General features: G+C 42.5%; 1 protein-coding gene across 10 annotated transcripts in view; it reads left to right on the top strand.

Moving 5' to 3' along the window:
* Nucleotides 1-20695, top strand: part of Ldb2 (LIM domain binding 2) — a 340208-nt gene that overhangs the window by 310783 nt on the left and 8730 nt on the right. The gene's annotated exons all lie outside the window — the stretch shown is intronic.

Below are 20695 nucleotides of genomic sequence, written 5' to 3'. Positions count from 1 at the left end.
ATCCAATGGGTGGCTACATCTAAAATGACAATAGGCAGTGTGTGTGTGAAGGCCCGTGAAGGCAAAAGCTCCTGGTAGCTGCTTGCAGAACATAAATTGGTACATGTATGCCTCTATCCCTTGTTTCATCTTCCTAGACTGCTTTAGAATTCTAGCAAAACCACCAATGAAAAACATGCTTCTCCCTTCGGCCAGTGCTAAAATGATTCCTGCGAAGACACACCCGAGTGCTTAGATGGGTAGTTGATACAAACTCTGCAGTAGTTACACACTAAGCAAAATTGACTTTTTAAGACCCTCCTTGGGGTGTCTTCTCCATTGACACAAAAGTATCACACTGACCCATAGGGTGCAAATGGAGACCAAGATTGCATAAGCACTTCAAGGACATGAATCATATTTTGCCACACACTGGATTTGGGAATCCAGCCAAATCCACTCAAGCTTGGACTTTAAAACTGTCATCCCCACAGGTGCTGTGGACAGGGCACTCTTTGTTATTTAGTGGTCCCCAGGCATATATGAACTGTGTACACAACCTGACTGTCCACTAGGCTCCCCACCTCCAAATTTATACTCATTTACCTTAAGAGTTGAAATTATAGCATGGTGCTCTATTCGAAGTCTATACCTGAACCATTAACAATGCAAAGCCCTGACTTGTATTGCCAATTGTATGATTATGAATATGGTCTGAAATATAATCAATACAGAAAGTATCAATACTTAGAAATTCTGCCCACAGTGAGGTTTGCTCTTCACCAGATTTGAGCCTCCATAAGCATTGCATGGCCTTGTTTAGAGGCTTCGTCGGCACTCCCTTTGAATACATGTCATTAAAAATTTCAAAACAGTGTGGTTTTCGTGTAACCCTTAGTGGAATGTTATTAAGACTGTGTGTGCTCATCTTAAATGACTGTCTACAAACAGGGTGTCTGGCATTACTGGTCTAGATATGATGAGGGAGCTAGCCTTCTCTATCTTGCTCACTTGGGAGAGGTTTATGGACTAGAATAAAGCCATGTTCAGAGTCAAAATGAGGATTGTACCCAGAGGGTATGTTTAGTTTGTGTTCCCTAGCATCAACGTTTTTTTGATCTTAAGATTTCATTGTTGTTATTAATTTAAGAAACTGGGGCTGGGCGGTGGTGGCACGCACCTTTAATCCCAGCACTCGGGAGGCAGAGGCAGGCAGATCGCTGTGAGTTTGAGGCCGGGCTGGACCGATAGCCTCCGAAACAATACAGAGAAACCCTGTCTCGTAAAAACCAAAAAAAAACAAAAAACAAAAAAAAAAGAAACTGGAACATGTTGACAATATGCATTCGTGGAACACTGTGATAACATGACATATGTACACAGCATGCAATGACCAAACTAAAGTACTCATCATTTTCCTCCTGTCCTTGAACACTGACTGTGTTTTTTGTTTAGGGCCTTCAAACTTGTGTGCTCTGACTCAGTATGGTATGCCAACACTGAGCTTGAGGAGAGACACATCAGTGTAGGCCCAAGCTGGGCTTTGACTCTGTCTCTGAATCCAAAACCAGGCCCCCTCCTGGCCTCCTGCAGGCACAAGCTAGCAAATCTTCCCTCTGGGGTGATTAACTCACCCTTTGAAAGGACCATGGAACCTTCTTCGGATCTGAGAGTCACAGTCTGGGACAGTTCTGAAAAAACTAGGAGATGATGGCCACCCTATTTTCATCACATACTTCCTTCTATTTCTTCTTCCCAGCTACTTGAGATTGTGAGAAGAAACATAGACTACTGGCTGGCTCCCAATTTCCTTTTTTTTTTTTTTTTAATTTTAAATAGCTTGTTTTACATGTCAATCCCAGTTCCCTCTCCCTCCCCTCCTCCCGCACTCCCCTTCCACCCTCCCTCCCACCCTATTGCCAAATCCTTCCACATAGGGGATGTCTAGAGTCTATCATTTTACTCTTGGTAGGGTCAAGGCACTCCACTAAGAGTCCAGGCTGAGAGAGCATCTCTCTTTGTGCTATAGGCACATGAAGACAGATTGTATACCAGGGATAGACACTGATCCACAGCTCAGAGCCCCATAGGTTGTCCAGGCCTTCTCACTGACACTCACATTTGGGGGGGTCCAGATCAGTCCCATTCTGGCCTCCCCCCCTGTCGGTCTGGGGTCCAAGAGCACTCCCCTGTTCAGATCAGCTGTCTCTGCTGGTTTTGCCAGCCCATTCTTTGCCAATTTGCTCATCATTCCTCTCTCTCTGTCACTGGGTTCCTTGGGTTCAGTTCAGTGCTTAGTTGTGTGTTTGCCTCTGCTTCCATCAGTCCCAGGATGAAGGCTCCGGGATAGTTATAGACATCAAGTTCATTATCAGGAATGGGCATTCGAGGTGGTCCTTCCACTATTGCTTAACTTGCCAATTGATGTTATACCTTTAGATCACTCGAGGTCACTCTGGTGCCTGATCTGTCTTCGATCCTATGATTCCCTCTTCCCCCTATTCTACCCCCACCCCCTCAACTTCCTGTTCCCCCATGACCAACTCCCTTCCTCTTTACCCCCTCTATTCTTCCCAGGTCCCACTACCCCCCCGCCCTGTTCCCCATCCATTCAGAGGATCTTGTCTCCATCCTCTTCTCTTGGGTACTATGCATATATGCATATCTTTTAGGTTCTTTCCTGTTTCCCAGACTCTCTATCTGTGGAAGTGCAGACTGGCACTATCCTGATCCATATCTAAAATCCATATATGAGTGAGTACATACCATGTTTGTCTTTTTGCGACTGGGTTACCTCACTCAGGATGGTTTCTTCCAGTGCTATCCATTTCCCTGCGAATTTCAAGATTCCATTGTTTTTTTCTGCTGAGTAATACTCCATTGTGTAAATGTACCACATTTTCTCTATCCACTCTTCAGTTGAGGGGCATCTAGGTTGCTTCCAGGTTCTGGCTATTACAAACAATGCTGCTATGAACATAGTGGAGCAGATGCCCTTGTTGTATGAACCTGCCTCATTTGGATAAATGCCTAAGAGTGGAATTGCTGGGTCTAGTGGTAGATTAATTCCCATTTTCCTGAGGAATCTCCATACTGATTTCCAAAGAGGCTGTATGAGTTGGCATTCCCACCAGCAGTGGAGGAGTGTTCCTCTCTCTCCACATCCCCTCCAGCATAAATTGTCTTCGGTGTTTTTGATTCTAGCCATTCTGACAGGAGTAAGATGGTATCTCAGAGTTGTTTTGATTTGCATTTCCCTGATGGCTAAGGATGTTGAGCACTTTCTTAAGTGTCTCTTGGCCATTTTAGCCTCCTCTACTGAGAATTCTCTATTTAGCTCTGTACCTCACCTTTCAAGTGGATCCTTTGGTGTTTTGGAGACTTGTTTCTTGAGTTCTTTGTAAATTTTGGAGATTAGCCCTCTGTCAGATGTAGGGTTGGTGAATATCTTTTCCCATTCTGTGGCCTGCCTTTTTGTCTTTTTGATTGTGTCCTTTGCCTTACAGAAGCTTTTTAGTTTCAGAAGGTCCCATTTGTTAATTGTTGATCTCAGTGCCTGTGCCACTGGTGTTATGTTTAGGAAGTGGTCTCCTGTACCAACTCGTTGAAGAGTATCTCCCACTTTCTCTTCTAAAAGTTTCAGTGTGGCTGGATGTATGTTGAGATCTTTGATCCATTTGGACTTAAGTTTTGTACAAGGCGATAAACATGGATCTATCTGCAGTCTTCTGCATACCACTACCCAGTTATGCCAGCACCATTTGTTGAAGATAGAAAATCTATCAATGTAATCCACCATATTAACAATCTGGGAAAGAAAAACCACATGATCATCTCACTAGATGCTGAAAAAGCCTTTGACAAAATCCAGCACCCCTTCATGATAAAGGTCCTAGAGAGATCAGGGATAACAGGAACGTACCTGAATATAATAAAAGCAATATACAGTAAACCAACAGCTAACATCAAACTAAATGGAGAGAAACTCAAAGCAATTCCTCTAAAATCAGGAACAAGACAAGGCTGTCCACTCTCTCCATATCTCTTCAATATTGTACTTGAAGTTCTAGCTACAGCAATAAGACAACAAAAGGAGATAAAGGGGATACAAATAGGAAAAGAAGAAGTCAAACTTTCATTATTTGCAGATGATATGATAGTTTACATAAGTGACCCAAAAAACTCCGCAAGGTTACTCCTAGAGCTGATAAACACCTTCAGCAATGTGGCAGGATACAAGGTAAACTCAAAAAATTCAGTGGCCCTATTATATACAGATGATGAAGTGACTGAGAAAGAAATCAGAGAAACATCACCTTTTACAATAGCCAAAAACAGCATCAAATATCTGGGGATAATGTTAACCAAGGAAGTGAAAGACCTGTATATCAAGAACTTTGTGTCTTTGAAGAAAGAAATCAAAGAAGATACCAGAAAATGGAAAGATCTCCCATGCTCTTGGATTGGTAGGATCAACATAATAAAAAAGGCAATCTTGCCAAAAGCAGTCTATAGATTCAATGCAATCCCTATCAAAATTCCATCACAATTTTTCAAGGACCTGGAAAGAACATTAATCAACTTTATATGGAAAAACAAAAGGCCCAGGATAGCCAAAACATCCCTATACAATAAAGGAACTTCAGGAGGCATCACCATACCTGACTTCAAGCTCTATTATAGAGCTATAGTCCTGAAAACAGCTTGGTATTGGCACAAAAATAGGCAGGTAGACCAATGGAACCGAATCGAAAGCCCTAATTTTAACCCACACACCTATGAACACCTGATTTTTGACAAAGAAGCTAAAACTGTACAGTGGAAAAAAGAAGGCTCCCAATTTCCTAACTGCTAGGAAGTAGTTCCCATACAAGTGCTGTCAAAAAGACACAGGGAGATCATTTTGTCCTAGAGATGGATGGCAGTTACTCAGACCAAAGAGGACCTAAGCAACCCCACTGAACATCCTAAGAATCCATGGCTGCTGGAAGCTAGTACCACATTAGAAGAAAATACCCACATCTCTTGGTTTGAGAAAGTCTCATGAATATTGTTCTGTATAAGGTGTCATAAAGACAAATAAACAAACACCATCCATTAGAGCAATGATTCTCAACCTTCCTAATGCTGCAATCCTTTAAAACAGTTCCTTATGTTGTGGTGACCCCTAACCATCAAATTTTTTTTGTTGCTACTCCATAACTGTAGTTTTCCTACTGTTATGTACCATAATGTAAATACTGGTGTTTTCCAATGGTCTTAGGTGACCTCTGTGAAAGGGTCATTCGACTCCCCAAACAAGTCCTGACCCACAAGTTGAGAACCACTATGTTAGAGAGATAATTAAAGAGCAACATTTGTCCAAGTCATTTACAGCTGTTTTAATAATCTCACTATGAACCCACCTAAGAGGAGCACACTCCAAGACTTTACCAATAAAGTTCAAAATATATATGCTAGTATTAATATAGCTGGAACAAGAATGGGGACTTAATGCCTGAAAGTTTGTCAGCTGATTAATCATTCCTTTGTAAGCACTGTTTTTACTTTCGCTGTTGAAACATCAATCTGTGGTACACTGGCTAAAGGCCAAGTCAGCCTTTGCCTTGGCATAGGACCATGTACTGTGGCTCTGTGCTTCTTGTCCATTTATTAATGCTGGAGACTTCCTATAATTCAGTCTAAAAATAGCATTCTGTGAACAACACTGAATTTGTGATTGAGCCCCAATAAAAAGCCACTCAAGTATATGTATGTTCCTAAAGAGAACAATGTGAAACCCCCACCAAACACATCATTTTTATGACCATGTACTGTGGCTCTGTGTTTCTTGTCCACTTATTAATGCCGCAGACTTCCTATAATTTAGTCTAAAAATAGCAGTCTGTGAACAACACTGAATTTGTGATTGAGCCCCAATAAAAAGCCACTCAAGTATATGTATGTCCCTAGAGAGAACAATGTGAGACCACCAAACCTATCATTTGTTATGATTCTCCAAAACCTTAATTTTTATCAAAATTAATGTAAAAGAAAAAATAGAAGGAAAGTGAGAAAAGGATAGGAGGGTAAAAAGAAATGCTGATTCTCCCCTCACCCTCTGCTCCCTCAAAAAAAATCAGTCTATTTTTAATGCTCACGATCAATGTGCTGAGGGAGATTGAAACCACAAAAAAGGGCTTTTAGGAAGGGCTTTATTTCCAAATGGAACTCTGTTGCACTCATCTCAGATCTTAGTCTGCATTTCCTCATCAGTTTGAACTGCAAAGTCTTCATGAAAAGCTACGGGTTGGGCTGCTTCCTCATCTGATATCTTGCAGCATCCTCTCCTCTGAGTGTTTTTAGAAAAAAAACATTTTGGTTGTAGGCTCCCCTCCACCACATGCCTGATTTGAAGTGTCTGGCCCTTTGCTTAGTTATGCCAATCGTCAGCTATGGGTGGTGATTCTCTAAATCAGTGATTGATTTTGGACCCAGAAGAACTTGAACAAGACAAATGATGTTTGGCAACCTGTGGGAGCTGTCAAGGACATGGGTGAAGAATGACAAGGGATGTGTTTCATCATCACAATGAAGACCAGCAAGGATGATGCGATCTCACGTTGCCTGGAGAGATGTGAATGGTGTGTGCAGCTGGCATACCGGAATCAGGAGCTGACGTAGAACTCCCAAGGAATACATTGTTTGCCTTTCAGAGACATGAAGGGAAAGGAAATATCACTCTACAGTTTCATACCTGATAGCAAAGAGAAGATGGGTAATTGCTGTTTCCTAAGCTGTTTCCGGGAGATACAACGGGGATCCAGGGTTACAGGGAGGTAACAGAAACTGGAACGGCCCAAAGATGGCCAGGGAAGATGGAGCTTGGCCACCTGCTCCTCAATAAGCTTGGAAAAGTTAACAATGTCCTGGCAGAAGAGGGGAGTGGAAAGAACCGGGACTTTGGGATAACCCATTTGTTCCATAGGTAATTACTGAACACCTGCTGTTTGCTGAACACCTCTCTGCCTATGGACCAAAGGAACTGGGTACATACTGACTCTATGACTGCCTAGCTAGTAGTCTGGAGACAAGGCACTTAACATCTCTAAAAACAAAACAAAGAAAAGGGGGCTGCAGATCCAGATTAATAACCATTGCCATAAAGATAGAATGAGACACTTTATGAATGGAGACAGAATAAGATCACTTATGGATGGAGAGCCAACTACATCTCTCTAAGCCTGATTGCTCAGCTTTTAAGCAAAGACATTAAGGTCTGTCTCACAGCACCATTCCAATGTTTAAATGAAGGGAAAGGCAGATGAGGTCTCCCCAAATGCATGCACACCAAAATAGTAGTTAGCAGTTTGGGGAGTCCATATGTTGGCACACACAAGCAAAATTAAGAAAAGTCAAACTTTTGTGAGCATCTTACTGAGGATAAACAGGAGAGAAAGGCACCTGAACCTTCAAAACTAGGCTTTATCATACAAACAACCCCAGAAGAAAGAAAGCTCGAATTGAGGCCCCATTTCTTCTGCTTTTAGATGAAAAGAATCAGCTCTACCTGAACAGGTTCTTGTTAGGCCTTAGGTCACTGGGTTCCACTTCAGGTGACACAGAGGAGGAGCTGGTCCCTTGTGTGCCCTGGGAAGCTTCCTCTCCACTCACAGGCAACTCTCATTGTCTGCATCACAAAACACAAAACTCCAAAGCTGTAGGAGAGTGCAACCTACTGCAAGTATTTCCTAAAAACCAAGAACAACAACAGAGATGACATCCTCCAGCATGGTGGAGAGAAAGGAACCTAAAGTAGGAAGAGAGATGACCACGGTGCCTCACCGGAAATGGTGAGAATAGGCTGTCTCTAAATCCCATATGTCTGTCCTCACTGATGAAAAGGCCCGAGCATTTCTCAGGCTTTGAGATTCCTGTAATTGTTGGAATCTGATCACTTGTGATTGCTAGTTTTGAAATAATTTGGGATTCTGAGATTCCATCTAAATACAGAAGTGTAGAATGAGTGAACAATAGTTGCATTGTCCCACCATTCTAGCTAGAAGGCTTCTGAAACATCTGAGTATCTCCAGTCAATATACTCAATGCCTGGCCCTTGTCATCTGACCTCAGGAGCTCTGTTTTCTATTCTATGAACTCAATGCCAGGAGTTGACTTAATTAGATAGGTGTTGACTATAAAGTCATGTTTGTGCGTGTATCAAGAAGCCTCTGTATATTGGACCCATTGGTTGGCTTGAAAAAGGATGATTTTCAACATTGTCTACAGATCTTCTGTAAAGGACCCAGTTACCATGATGCCTCACACAAGTGAAATGATGAGATGATGTGGAGAAATACAAGACTAAAGGTCTCCCGTGGAGACCATGAGGGACAGAGATGCAGAAAAGAACGCAGCTAAAATCCCTCTTGAGGCTTATAATACTTAGGGGGAGATGCATGAGATTAGAGGTGATATATGTTTCTAAATGACAGTAGGGCAGAGGGACAAAGATGTAGTGGCTTTTCTGTTCATGGAACCTGCCCCAACAGAAATTTACACTGGGATATCTACAGATAAGAGTCAGAAAGGAGGGCTAAAATGGTGACTTTGAAAATAAAATGTTTGCTGTGCAAGCATGAGGACTTGAGTTCAATCCCCAGAATCCCCATTTAAAAGCCAATTCCAGAACTGGGGAAGTGGAGGCAGGTTTTCCCTGGGTCTTTATGAACAGCCAACTTGACTGAATAGGTATACTCTAGGTTCAGTGAGAGATCATGTCTCAAACAAAAGGGGGGGGATAGCAAATGAGGAGGACTTATGACATAGATCTCTAGCCTCTATATACAAGCACACACATATACAAGTACACTATACCCCCACACACACACTCAGTCAAAAAGAACTTGTCTGTTTTCCTTTCTCTCCCTCTTCACTTCCTTCCTTCCTTCCACATTACTTTGTTTTTGTTGTTTTATTTTGGCTTTTTCACTGGCCTTCTATGTGCCAATTTCTAGAGATATAAGGCTGTTTAATGGCCCTTGCCACTGGGACCCCAGCACCAAGAGGAAGCAGACATCTCTCCAGTTCATTATAACACAGGGCAATAGAGATCCATTCACAAGCAAGGGCATGAATATTAAGGGGAAACTAATTTGATCTCCCTGAAAGTTATGTAACTACAGTCTGGGCTTCACAGGAGCACATGGATGGAACAGCCAGGAGCAATCCAGAAGCTGAATGTCAAATTATTGAGAAATCACTCCTTTGCTGTGTGTCAGCACAGCATGTAGCTGGAGGGTTGTTGCTTGATGTAAATCCATGAGAAGGCAGGCCAATACTGCAAAGGTAGCTGCACGCTGGGCACCAATGCCAAGAAAGCAAAAGTCACATCCCACCAGCAACTACCCAGAGAGTCCTTCCAAACATTAGCCTTGGGAATGCCAGTCCAAGCCCCAGAATACAAAGCTGTCTTAGCTAGTCTTGTGGGTATGTGCACTGGGGAAGGAGGCAGGCACAAGCACTCCATTAGCTTTCAGTGGGGGATTACAACTGTTCACACAAGATAACCATGTTCCTTGGAAACTGTCACCAACAGCTCCCAAGGACAATTCCCAATTCCCTTACTTGCCATATTAAGATTATAAGGCCCCATTTATAAATGTTAGTATTTAATGTTCTGCCATTGCAAACATGCAGTCTCTGAGCTCCCTGGGAAATATAACCCACATGCTAGAAAAGATACCTCTGTTTACTAAGGGAGGTGTAGAGGGATACTACAGTTCTCCATGATGTGACCAATGTCTCCTCTGGGACATTGGGCTCCCCTGCTCAGAGACTGAAGCAGCCAGTGTTTGTCTTTTAGGATGGCTGATGCTTGTGTTTCATTAAAACATTCAATTGCTAATTGGTGATGTTTCTCATGCCTTCCAACTGTGATGGAAGGGAACCATCTAGCAGTCATCATATTTCTATTAAGCACTCATTCCTGTGGAAGTTTTCAACATTATCTGGACCTGTCACCTCTTTGAGAGAGAAACTGTGGTCTCAATTGCCCTGACGGCTTCACACTTGGCTACTGCAGCTTCTCCAGTCAGTCCGTCCCTTGGAACTGCTGGGACCACAGTATGGCAGTTTCCAGTGCCAGGTTTGATCTGGTATTCAAAAGCGTATTGGTCTTCTTGAGATCTCTTTCCACCTTGTGTCCTTGCTCAGCTGCTTCTCATTTACCTCTGTGTTTCCACTTAAATATTAATTCTTTCTGGTGGTCCCTCCTCATAACATCACTCTTTTAGAGTATGTAGCAGTCTTACTTTTCTATTGCTGTGATAAAACACCATGGTCAAGGCATTTTGCAAAAGGTAGTTTATTTGGGCTAATGGTTCTGGAGGGTTGGAGTTTACCAGGAAGCAGGAATGGTAACTGAAGCAGAAGCTGAGAGCTTGTATCTTGAATCAAAAGCGCAAAGCAGAAAGACGAAACTGGGACTGGCAGGTGACTTTGAAACCTCAAAGCCCACCCCTAGTGACATGCTTCCACCAACAAAGCCACACCTCCTACACTTTCCAAACTGCGCCTTCAACTGGGGCCCATGTGTTTAAATGACCAAGACGATGGGGAACGTTTGTCACTCAAGCTGTCACAGCCACACATTTAGAAATGCTATTGATCCCGTGTCTCCCTCTACTACAAAGCCTAGTAGAGGAACCAAGTCCTCTGTGGTCACCCTCAACTTCCTAGCACTCCTCCCCTTTCAGAGAGCACAGAGCCTTTAGGAACCCATGAGATGCATGCTGGATGTAGCTCAGGTCACTTCAGTTATGAAGTGAATGGTGTGGATCGCCCCCATTTTGATGAACTCCTTATTTGTTTTTCTTTGACATTGTGTCAGAGTCATGTGAAAGTATTGGTTCATTCCCCTCAGTGAACAGATTGATTAGTGCTCAGAGGTATAAAAGAAAAATCTAATTAAAGATGAGGACACAGGCCAGCTGCCTAGCATTTTACATTATAGTAACAGAGTCTACCACAGTTCAATTCAATGCTATCAGTATCTTGTGTCATCTCAGCCAGGCTGTTGGTGTTGCTGTGAAGGCATTTTGTAAATGTGGTTCATCTATGGTCAGTTAACTTTAAGTAAAGCTGATTACTCTCCATTAGATGAATGAGCCTCACTCACTGACAACATTAGGAATGAGAACTAAGGCTTCCTAGAGAAGAGAGCATTCTGCCTCAAGACCACACTCATACATCCATACATTCTGACTCTGTTTCTCTTTAGAACCCTAATTCAATGACAATTCATGAATATCTGACACAGTAAACCTAGCTTTCATTTTCAGACCTGTGGTTCAACAGAAGCCTGGCATCTGATCAAGTAATTGCACCTGAAAGTTGTGTCCCCCCACCATGGACATAGATAGTACTTCCTGGAAGTCTGTTGATGATAGAGCAAGGCTTCTTTTGGAAACATCTAGACACCTTGCTGAGAACTCAGACACTGCTGGAACAACTCGACGTCACAACCTACTGCATACAGGGCGAACATATAGGCATCCATTCTGTCATTAAAATCTAACCTTCAGGATGTGTGTGTGTGTGTGTGTGTGTGTGTGTGTGTGTGTGTGTGTGTGTGTATGTGTGTATGCATAGCAACTAACATCTGTAAAAACTTAACAGATGTCCCGAAAGGTTTCAGCTGTACTCTGTGAAACCAAGGGCATCCTGGTGTGGTTATTCCTCAGACATAATAAACATGTAAAGCACTTTCCATATGCTAGGACATGGTTAAGTACATTGTTGCTTCTTTTCCTAATCTAGTTGGTGACATACTAATGTTCTATCAGCTTTGACAGTGGAAAAAATACAACACCAAGAGATTTAGGACTTTACTCAAGGTCACCCATTTATTAGGTGATGGAATTTAAACCCAAGGCAATACATTACCATACCATACACATGAAGCTCCAAACACTGTCAAAGTCATCCTTTGCTCTTTTGTATATTGCTGTATGTTTTATAAACCATTTAGGAGAAGGAAAGTTCACTCAGGAAAAAAATCAAAATTCATAGTGGGCAATTTACTAGAGAGATTTTATATGGAAGGTTGATTATAATAATACTAGCCTAAACAAGCATCCAGAGGAAGGTGAGCCAGCCCTACCACTGCCAATGTCACTCCTGTCCTACAGGCACAAAGGCAGGCAGAGTTGCTGTCCAGCTGCCTGATAGAAGCTGAACATATAGAACATGGACCTGGGAGCTGCTGGAGATGTGACCTGCACTTCACTTCAGAGAGCGTGTTCACTTAGTTTTTAAAGTATATAGTAGAGTCCTTCAAATTTTCGAGTTCACCTAGAACATGATCCTGGAAACAGGATCTTTGCAGATGTAATTAAAGGATATCAACATAAAATATTGTTGGATTTCAGTTGTGCCCTCAACCCAATGACTGTTGTCCTTCTAACACGAGGAGATAACACAGAGTCGCATACAGCCAAAGGGCATATGGAGAGTCAGGGGAAGAGACTGGGATGGTAGAGTGACAAGACAGGAACACCGAAGATGCTGGAGCATTCAACATCATGAAAGCACAATGCTTCTTTTCGTTTTGTTTTATTTTTTGCTTTTTTTGTTTGTTTGCTTGTTTTTGTTGTTGTTTTTCAAGACAGGGTTTCTCTGTATTGTTTTGGAGTCTGTCCTGGAACTCGTTCTGTAGACCAAGCTGGCCTCGAACTCACAGAGATCTGCCTGCCTGTTGGGATTAAAAGCATGTGCCACCAATGCCCGGTGTCCACAATGGTTCCTCATCAGTGTTTCCAACAGCATGGGCCTGCTTACCCCTTGCCTCCAGACTCAAGGTTTCAGGAATATATCTCACTTTGGTCTCCAATAGAACAAAACTTATTTGAAGCCACTGGCAAATGATACACAGGATCTGCCCTCATTATGCAGGGGTAAGAGTGGGCAACCTAAACACTGCAGAGGGACTATCCATGCCAATAGATCCCACAGATAAATTATGACCATGGGAAGGGAAAGAAAGGGGATATTGATTCTCCCTCACATTTCCCCACATGCTTCATGGGTCTAAGAAATGCAGCATCTCCAGGGGCTGCCTAAGTGCAGCAAAGATCACACCTCTTCTGGGTGAAATGGAGGCCCTATCAGTAGTCTCAGTGTTCAAGTGGTGGTGGCCTTCAAAGTGAGATGAAGAAAAGTGAAATATTCAGTCTGCTGGCTCTAAAAAACAAACAAACAAAAAAAGAAGCAAAAATAAAAAAGCAATGGTCCCTTTAAGACCATAGTGTCAGCTGCTGTCTAGTGAAACAGCTACTACTACCATCTCCTCTCCCTAATAGCAGGGGCCCCTGGTCTGAAGGGCCCATTGGATAAGATAACTTGCATGAATAATCAATTGAAAAAACAATTGAAAGAAAGGCAAAGGCTCTCCTGATTGAAGCTTCAGATAAAAAGGAGGATATTTTGAATTTGACAACCAATCTACCTTTAATCCTATCAGGAAATAAACTCAAATCATAATCTGATGTTTGGAATTGCATAGCTTGGAAGGCAAAGTCATTTCCTCTGCTAGATGTTTTTCCTCTCTGGGCAGTGTGGGTGTGGGGACCAGTGCCTGTGATTCATTCTCATTGGCTTCTGTTGGGTAACTGTTTTCTTCTCTGTCTCTCTCTGTCTCTGTCTCTGTCTCTGTCTCTCTGTCTCTCTCTCTCTCTGTCTCTCTCTCTCCTTTTAAATTCCATACATTATCTTTTTTCTAACATGTTTTAAATAATGTGTTTCACAATTAGGAGCAACTCATTGAAAAATATTCCACACCTTCTTAATAGATTTTTCTAGTTCCAATTTAGCCAAATGATTGAGTCACTGGGAAAAAGAACTGGGGTTTGTGGGCTTCAGCCTTCTGTATCTTTGACTGAATTCTCCACAGGGGTGATGTTTCAGACCTTGGTTAATAAAATGTCAAGTACCTGATTAATGCCCCTTGGGGTTTATACACAAGTACCCTCTAAGTCCCAGCGAAACCATGTGATTAGCTTCACAGAGTAGCTTATCAGCCCCAGGGTGTTTCATTCCCCTGCCTCAAATGGGATGTGCAGAGAAAATTCTTCATAACACCAATGTTCATCTTTTGAGTATTTGGCTTGACCCTGACTCTACAACAAGAACTTGCCATAGTTTTTTCAAGCCATCTAATACGATTACCCTGTATTCCCAATTTCAGATGAGGAAACAGATTCAAGGAGTCTAAAGATCCTGGGCAAGAGCATACAGGTAGTAAATGGCAGATGTGGGGGATTTGACCTAGGTCAATCTGGGACTAATGGTTGAGTCCATCCCAACATCCGTAATCTGCATACAGATTCATGCCATATTTAAAGAGCTAAAGAGGAGTGATGAAAGACTTTGGACCCAGCGGCTTAAGCCATCCATGCTCAGGTTCCCACAAGTAAACAGAGCAACACTTAGAGTTCATAGAGCAGTGATGGACCCAGACAAACTCAACCAAACCTTCCTCCTGCCCTTCAGAAAGCTCAGTTACCTTAGCTGCATTAAAATAGTCACAGCCTTCATTATTAGCTCTGGATGACTTAATGGCTCTGGGTCTGAAGTTGTTCACCTGTAAAAGTGGGCCAAGAGGTGAGAAAGGTTAATGATAAAATTAGCATGTGCAAGGTCCATACCTCAGGGAGACTTAGACCAGGAGCTCCATAGCTATCACTTAAATTATGACTCAACAAATATTTGAGTATACCTATTGCTGTGTTAAATAAGAAGAAAAGCAAAGCATGCCCTGCCATAGATAAGGACATAACCAACTCCAGGAGAAAAAGAAAATCCCAATACCAACGTGAATGCTGGAATTATAGAAAATAATAATGATGATGATAAGTGTTGCAGTGGCAAAGAGACACTTGCAGTGGGGTTGCTCAGAGACAGGATGGGGATTGAATTGGGCCTTTGATGATATTAATAGTTGAGATTGCTATTAGACAGGTGTGGCTTTCAGAGCACAGACAGGCTTAATAGCAAAGCCCTACTGGTGGACTGCAAGATAAAGAGATTTCTTCATCACAAATCAACTGTGTTACTAAATACCTTGTCTAGTTCATCTGACTATTTTTTTAAAGTAAATCTTTCTCAATGAAAGAAACAATGGATTAGGTAGTGATCTGCTTCAGCTCCCGAATTGCCATGGAGATGTTACAAGTCATTTGCAGTCTGCCTTCTTAGGATAGTACTGTCCAGAACAAGGGCCAACAAACTTTCTGGGAATGGCAAGATAATAAATGGCTTTGGGTTTATGTAGCATGTGGATCTGTTCCAACTGTTCATCTTTGTTTCAGTGCACAATCTTTGTTTTAGAATACAATCTTTGTTATAGTACACAATCTTGGTTATAATACACAATCTTTGTTACAGTACAGAACTTTGCTTATTTTTCCTTTTTTCTGTTATTATTTTAATTTTAAATAGCTTGTTTCACATGTCAATCCCAGTTCCCTCTCCCTCCCCTCCTCCTGCACCCCCCTACCATCCTCCCCAGCCTTCCACATAGGGGATATCTAGAGTCTGTCATTTCACTCAGGTCAGGGTCCAGGTATTCCCCTAAGAGTCCAGGCTGAGAGAGCATCCCTCTTTGTGTTATGGACACATGAAGTCTGTTTGTATGCCAGGGATAAACACTAATCCATTGCTCAGGGCCCCATAGGTTGCCCAGGCCTCCTCCCTGACTCACACACTCAGGGGGTCTGGATCAGTCCCATGCTGGTCTCCCAGCTGTCAGTCTGGAGTCCAAGAGCTCTCACCTGTTCAGATCAGCTATCTCTGCTGGTTTTGCCAACCCATTATTTGCCAATTTGCTCATCACTCCTCTCTCTGTCACTGGGTTCCTTAGGTTCAGTTCAGTGTTTAACAACTTTGTTTTAGTATACAAGAGCTACAGAATAAAGAATGGCCAGAAATTGCACAAGGAACGTAGTTTCTCAACATCTGCTTTTGATGCCTGGAAAAAGAGAATAAGGTTTATAGGTAAGAAAAAAGCCTAAGCAAAGGCCTGAGGAAGGTATCTACCCAGCATCCTTGAAAAAATCTGGATATAAAGAGTAGGTAGGAGCTAGGGTGCTGGCTCAGTGGGTAACTCACTTGCCACACAAATGGAAGGACTTGAGTTTGAATCCCCAGGACCCACCTAAAAGAGCTTGATGTGGAACCAGTGAGATAAGTTAATGGGCAAAGTTGTTTGCCACCAAGGATAATGACCCAGAGTACAGATGACAAAAAGGAGAGAACTAATCCCACAAGTTGTCCTCTGCCCTCTACACAAGTACAGTGGTTCACAACACACACACATACACACACACTTAATTAATTAATTAATTATAATTAGTTTAAAGTCTAGTGCTCTTATGATGAAATGGGAGGCAAGCTCATGAACCAGCAGACATGTCACATGCTACAGCCAACAGAGAGAGAGTTCATGCTTCAAACAAAAATGAAAGGTTCAGAACCTATACCTGAGGCTGTCCTCTGACCTCTCTACATGGGCCACATCATAGCACAAATACACCTGCACCTACACTCACTCACACACACACACACACACACACACACACACACAAACACACAAAATACACAAATAGATTTTTAAAAAATACGTGGTTCACACTCAGTTATTATTCAAAAAAGGCTAGGATTCAAATGTTTGTGACAGACAATACCAACCACACACTGACTCCAGGACACCAGCTTCATTGTAGATCAAGGCCAACACTGACAAGTGCCACTTATTTTTCTAACTCTGTAGATGAATTGCACCAGATGAGTGTGAATGTGCAGCTGAAGATAATCAGAATCCTCCTAGGGAACTATCGGATGAAAAAGACACAAAGTAAAATAACAGGCTATCCACATTTTCTAGGCTCTCTGCTAATGTGAAATTGCAGGAATCATGAGAATTACCCAAGTCCTCCCTGCCCAGCCAGCACAGACATATGCATCTGGGTCTGGCATTCTGCACTGAAGAAGCAATCAGTCATTTATCGGATGAATAGATTGATCACTTCTAAGCCCACAGGACTGTGCCTGATTTGTCTGCTACTGACAAATGACTCCTTGCTGTTAATCTGGCTTCACTATCTGACCCATCCATCCATGCATCCGTTCATTCAGCAAATCCCCCTTGTCGGGATCCCAGGAAATCAGAATAGAAGCATACAGAACAAGTCTAGCCTACACTCTTACTAAATCTGCAAAACGGCATTCTTAGAGCCTTCTGAGGATGAACAGAGACCTTCTCTAGGGTCCTAACTGGCCTAGAAAGCCACACATGTTGAAAAACTTCACATTCAACATATTCAAGGCCCAGTCTCCTTTTGAGGCTTGCTGGTCCTACCCTTTCCACAGCTGCCTGAGATTCCAGGAGATGCTGTTCAGTACCCCAGTAGGAGACACTTAAACTACAGCCCTGCATGCATGCTGCTGCAGATGTTGCTACAGACATGTTGGTGTTACCTTTCTTTTCATGCACTGTGAACTTGGTAGCAGGTGCAACTTTGCCATAAAATTGCTCTTCCAAATCAATGAACTTGCATTATTATTCTGAGTTCAACCTAGTGTACATGTACGTGTGTGTGTGTGTGTGTGTGTGTGTGTGTGTGTGTGTGTGTACATGCAGCACAGGGAAAAATCAAGCCATTGTGGTCTGACTCGTACTTACATAAAGAGGAATGTACACCTAGAGTCAGTGGGTGGGACTACGGTGGATTCAACAACTTCCAAACCAGATTCTCAAGATGTTCTAAAACATCAGAAAGGGATCACAACTCCAAGAATTGAATAGGTCCAACAGAAACCTACTTCCCCAACCATTTTCCTGATTTTATATTGTAGCTGCTGCAGGGCTTTTTGCTGCCAGGATGTATTGCCTTGCTGCTTAGGAGACAGGCTCTTATCTGAGATAGTTCTGCCACCTACAGCACACAGCCCTGCAAAGCCATTGCATCAGCATAGCAGACATGATGGCTTATCTGCATATATGAATAAATGGGTGGGGCTGCCTTTCCAGTCCAGGACCTCTCCACTGTTATGAAAGGACTCTGGGGATTCTTGATTAGCATGCAGAGATATTTCAGTGATGTAAAAATATTTTCACATTAAAGTGGAAGAGAGAGATTTTAAGAATTAGCTTCTGAAAAAAAATCCCAGTATCCAGAGAGGAGAAGTAGTATAAAAAACACCAAACAAACAACAACATCAAAAATCCATGAGTTCACAATTCTTATGGTAAGTGTAGCTCTCCGAGCGCATACCCTGTTTGATGCTGGTCTCCCTTCCTGGGTCCAAGCAAGTCATCTTTGTCATCCAGCCTGTCATGTAATGAAAAATAGTTTTGTCAAAATGAGGTGATTTCCTGAGACACTTGAACTGTGAACCAAGGGTAGATTTCTTAATCTGTTTAAATCATTTCTAAGGGGACAATATGTCCATGGAGGGCAGAAGGTTATTCTCACTTTCTTGAGTCCCCAATACAAAAGCCTAGTTCCTGACAGCTGAGTGTGAAGCTCAACCAATGTGTGTTGATGTCAAGAAACGAAGTGTGGTGTTCACTGTCTGTGCTGTGCCTCCTAAAATTATGTTACAACATTCACAGCACTGAATGCTTATGTGTCACACACATTGCTTCAAATTCTCCCAGTACAAGGTGGGTATCTATTTTGCAGAAGAAATTGAAACCCAGGGCTATCCTGCTGCATGTGGAGGATAGACACCTGGTGACAGTCAGATTCCATACTGAAATGTCCCAGTTTGGTCCACTCACCTGTATCTTTTATAGCCATCATGATTGCATGCACAACAAAAAGAAATGGATTAAAAGAAAATAGGAAAACCTCTCCTTTTTTATTTCTTTTTGTTTAAAAAACTGTTTACCAGTCCCTGGCATTTCTCTGAATGTTTTTCTTACCATAATCATGACTGCAAACATCTCTGGGTCTGCCTGAGTGTAACCTGGCCCTGCTCTGAGGGGTGATTGATTCTCAGGTCTGCCAGGAGAGACCATGTGGCATCTTTCCTTGCAAGTGTTCTGCATATGCTTTGAATCCCAAGAAAGAATTCTTAACAGGAAAATGCACACATAGAGCCTTTACAGTGTTGGGAAACAGAGTTAATTGTATGATAATTCTGTCCCTTTGACTAATTTCTCTTTACTGGCTTTTAGATTTCAAAGGGGACCTAAATTAAGTATGAAGGTCTGCTAGATTGAAGATCTAACGACTAAGTTCAGGTCATATTACTTTGGGGGTCTATAATGTTGGTTACCCAAGGCCAGGGGGGAGGCTTTGTCATTTCTGTGCTACATATTATATGTGTGTTACTCAGGCTTCAAAATGTCTTTCTTGGGACTGCAGAGATGGATCAGTGGTTAAGAGCACTAGCTATTCTTCCAAAGGACCCAGGTTCAGTTCCCAGCACCCACATGGCAGTTCACAACTGACAGTAACTCCAGTTCCAGGGGATCTGACACCCTCATAGAGACATGCAGGCAAAGCCCTAATGTACAATAAGTAAATAAATATTTTTTTGATTTGGGATGATTTCCCTTCTTCAGAAGAAACTGAAAGACATTTATAGAAGACCCATTGAGTGGGGTTAGTGGATTTAGCAAATCTGCCTTTAACAAGTGAAGTCTTTCTAGATAAGGTGCATCTTGATCCTGCTTAGAGCTGGGGAGGGAACTTGGGAAGGTGGAGGAACTGAGGAAGGAATGGGCAAAGATTGTAAACACGGAAGAGTATCAGTTTCCCTTGGGAAGCCCAGAATCTGTGGGGCCGAGTACCTGAAACTCTAGTAGTAAGTTGAATACGCAAGTAATGTGTATTCGGGGCCACATGTGCCGACTCTGTGAGGACAAGGGGGTGAACAACACCCTGTGTTTTCAGAGGTCAAACCCTGAGGTTCTGATGGAAGTATGCCTTAGACTACTCTTGGGCCTGCAACTGCCTGGTGGTCTTTCTAAGAATAACTACTTAAATGCATCTGTTCATTGGAGCCAGTGCAGGACCTGGAGGTAAAAAGCAAAGTGTCAGCATTCCAAGAATCTATGACCCAGGGGAAAAGAGACTGGGAAGCAGGGGGCTACAAAGGCAGCTTAAGTCTGTGAAGCAAGCAGAAAGGGCTCAATGCAATGGTAGAGTCAGGGAACACCACTAGAGTTTACACAGGGAGGTGTGGGGGTGGGATGGGTGACAACAGCCTTCTATATCCTCAAGGATGGGACAGGTATTAGCCAGAAAGAGGAGAGAACAAAACTCAGGGAGCAGAAAACCTCTAAAGGGGAGATGCTGAAGATGAGGGCTGATGTAAGCAGAGAGGCTGCACATAGGCCTTTCTTAAGGCAACTATGATTTGCACAAGGGCAGGCATATGCTAATATTTGCATCACTGTAGCCCCCAAGTGTCATGGATAGTTCATTCCAAGTCACAGGCTTTGTCCTAGTAGGTAGAGTTTTCTCAGTACATACCTATAACCAAAGGAATACAAAAAGTCTATGGTTATTCATCTTTGTCATCAGATGTTTTGGATCAAAGTAAAGCAGAAAATCTAAATAAAGAAGGCAACACGGTGACTAAATGTAGAGTCAGGGTAAATTCCCCTATATAGAGTGACTTCAGGCATGTGCCAATTACATGATCTTCATGGGTAAAATAGAAATAA

This window comes from Mesocricetus auratus, unplaced genomic scaffold (genome assembly GCF_017639785.1).
Source record: "Mesocricetus auratus isolate SY011 unplaced genomic scaffold, BCM_Maur_2.0 Super-Scaffold_100006, whole genome shotgun sequence".
Lineage (NCBI taxonomy): Eukaryota > Metazoa > Chordata > Mammalia > Rodentia > Cricetidae > Mesocricetus > Mesocricetus auratus.
The sequence above is the reverse complement of the archived record's forward strand: the minus strand, read 5'-3'. Positions and strand labels throughout refer to the sequence as shown.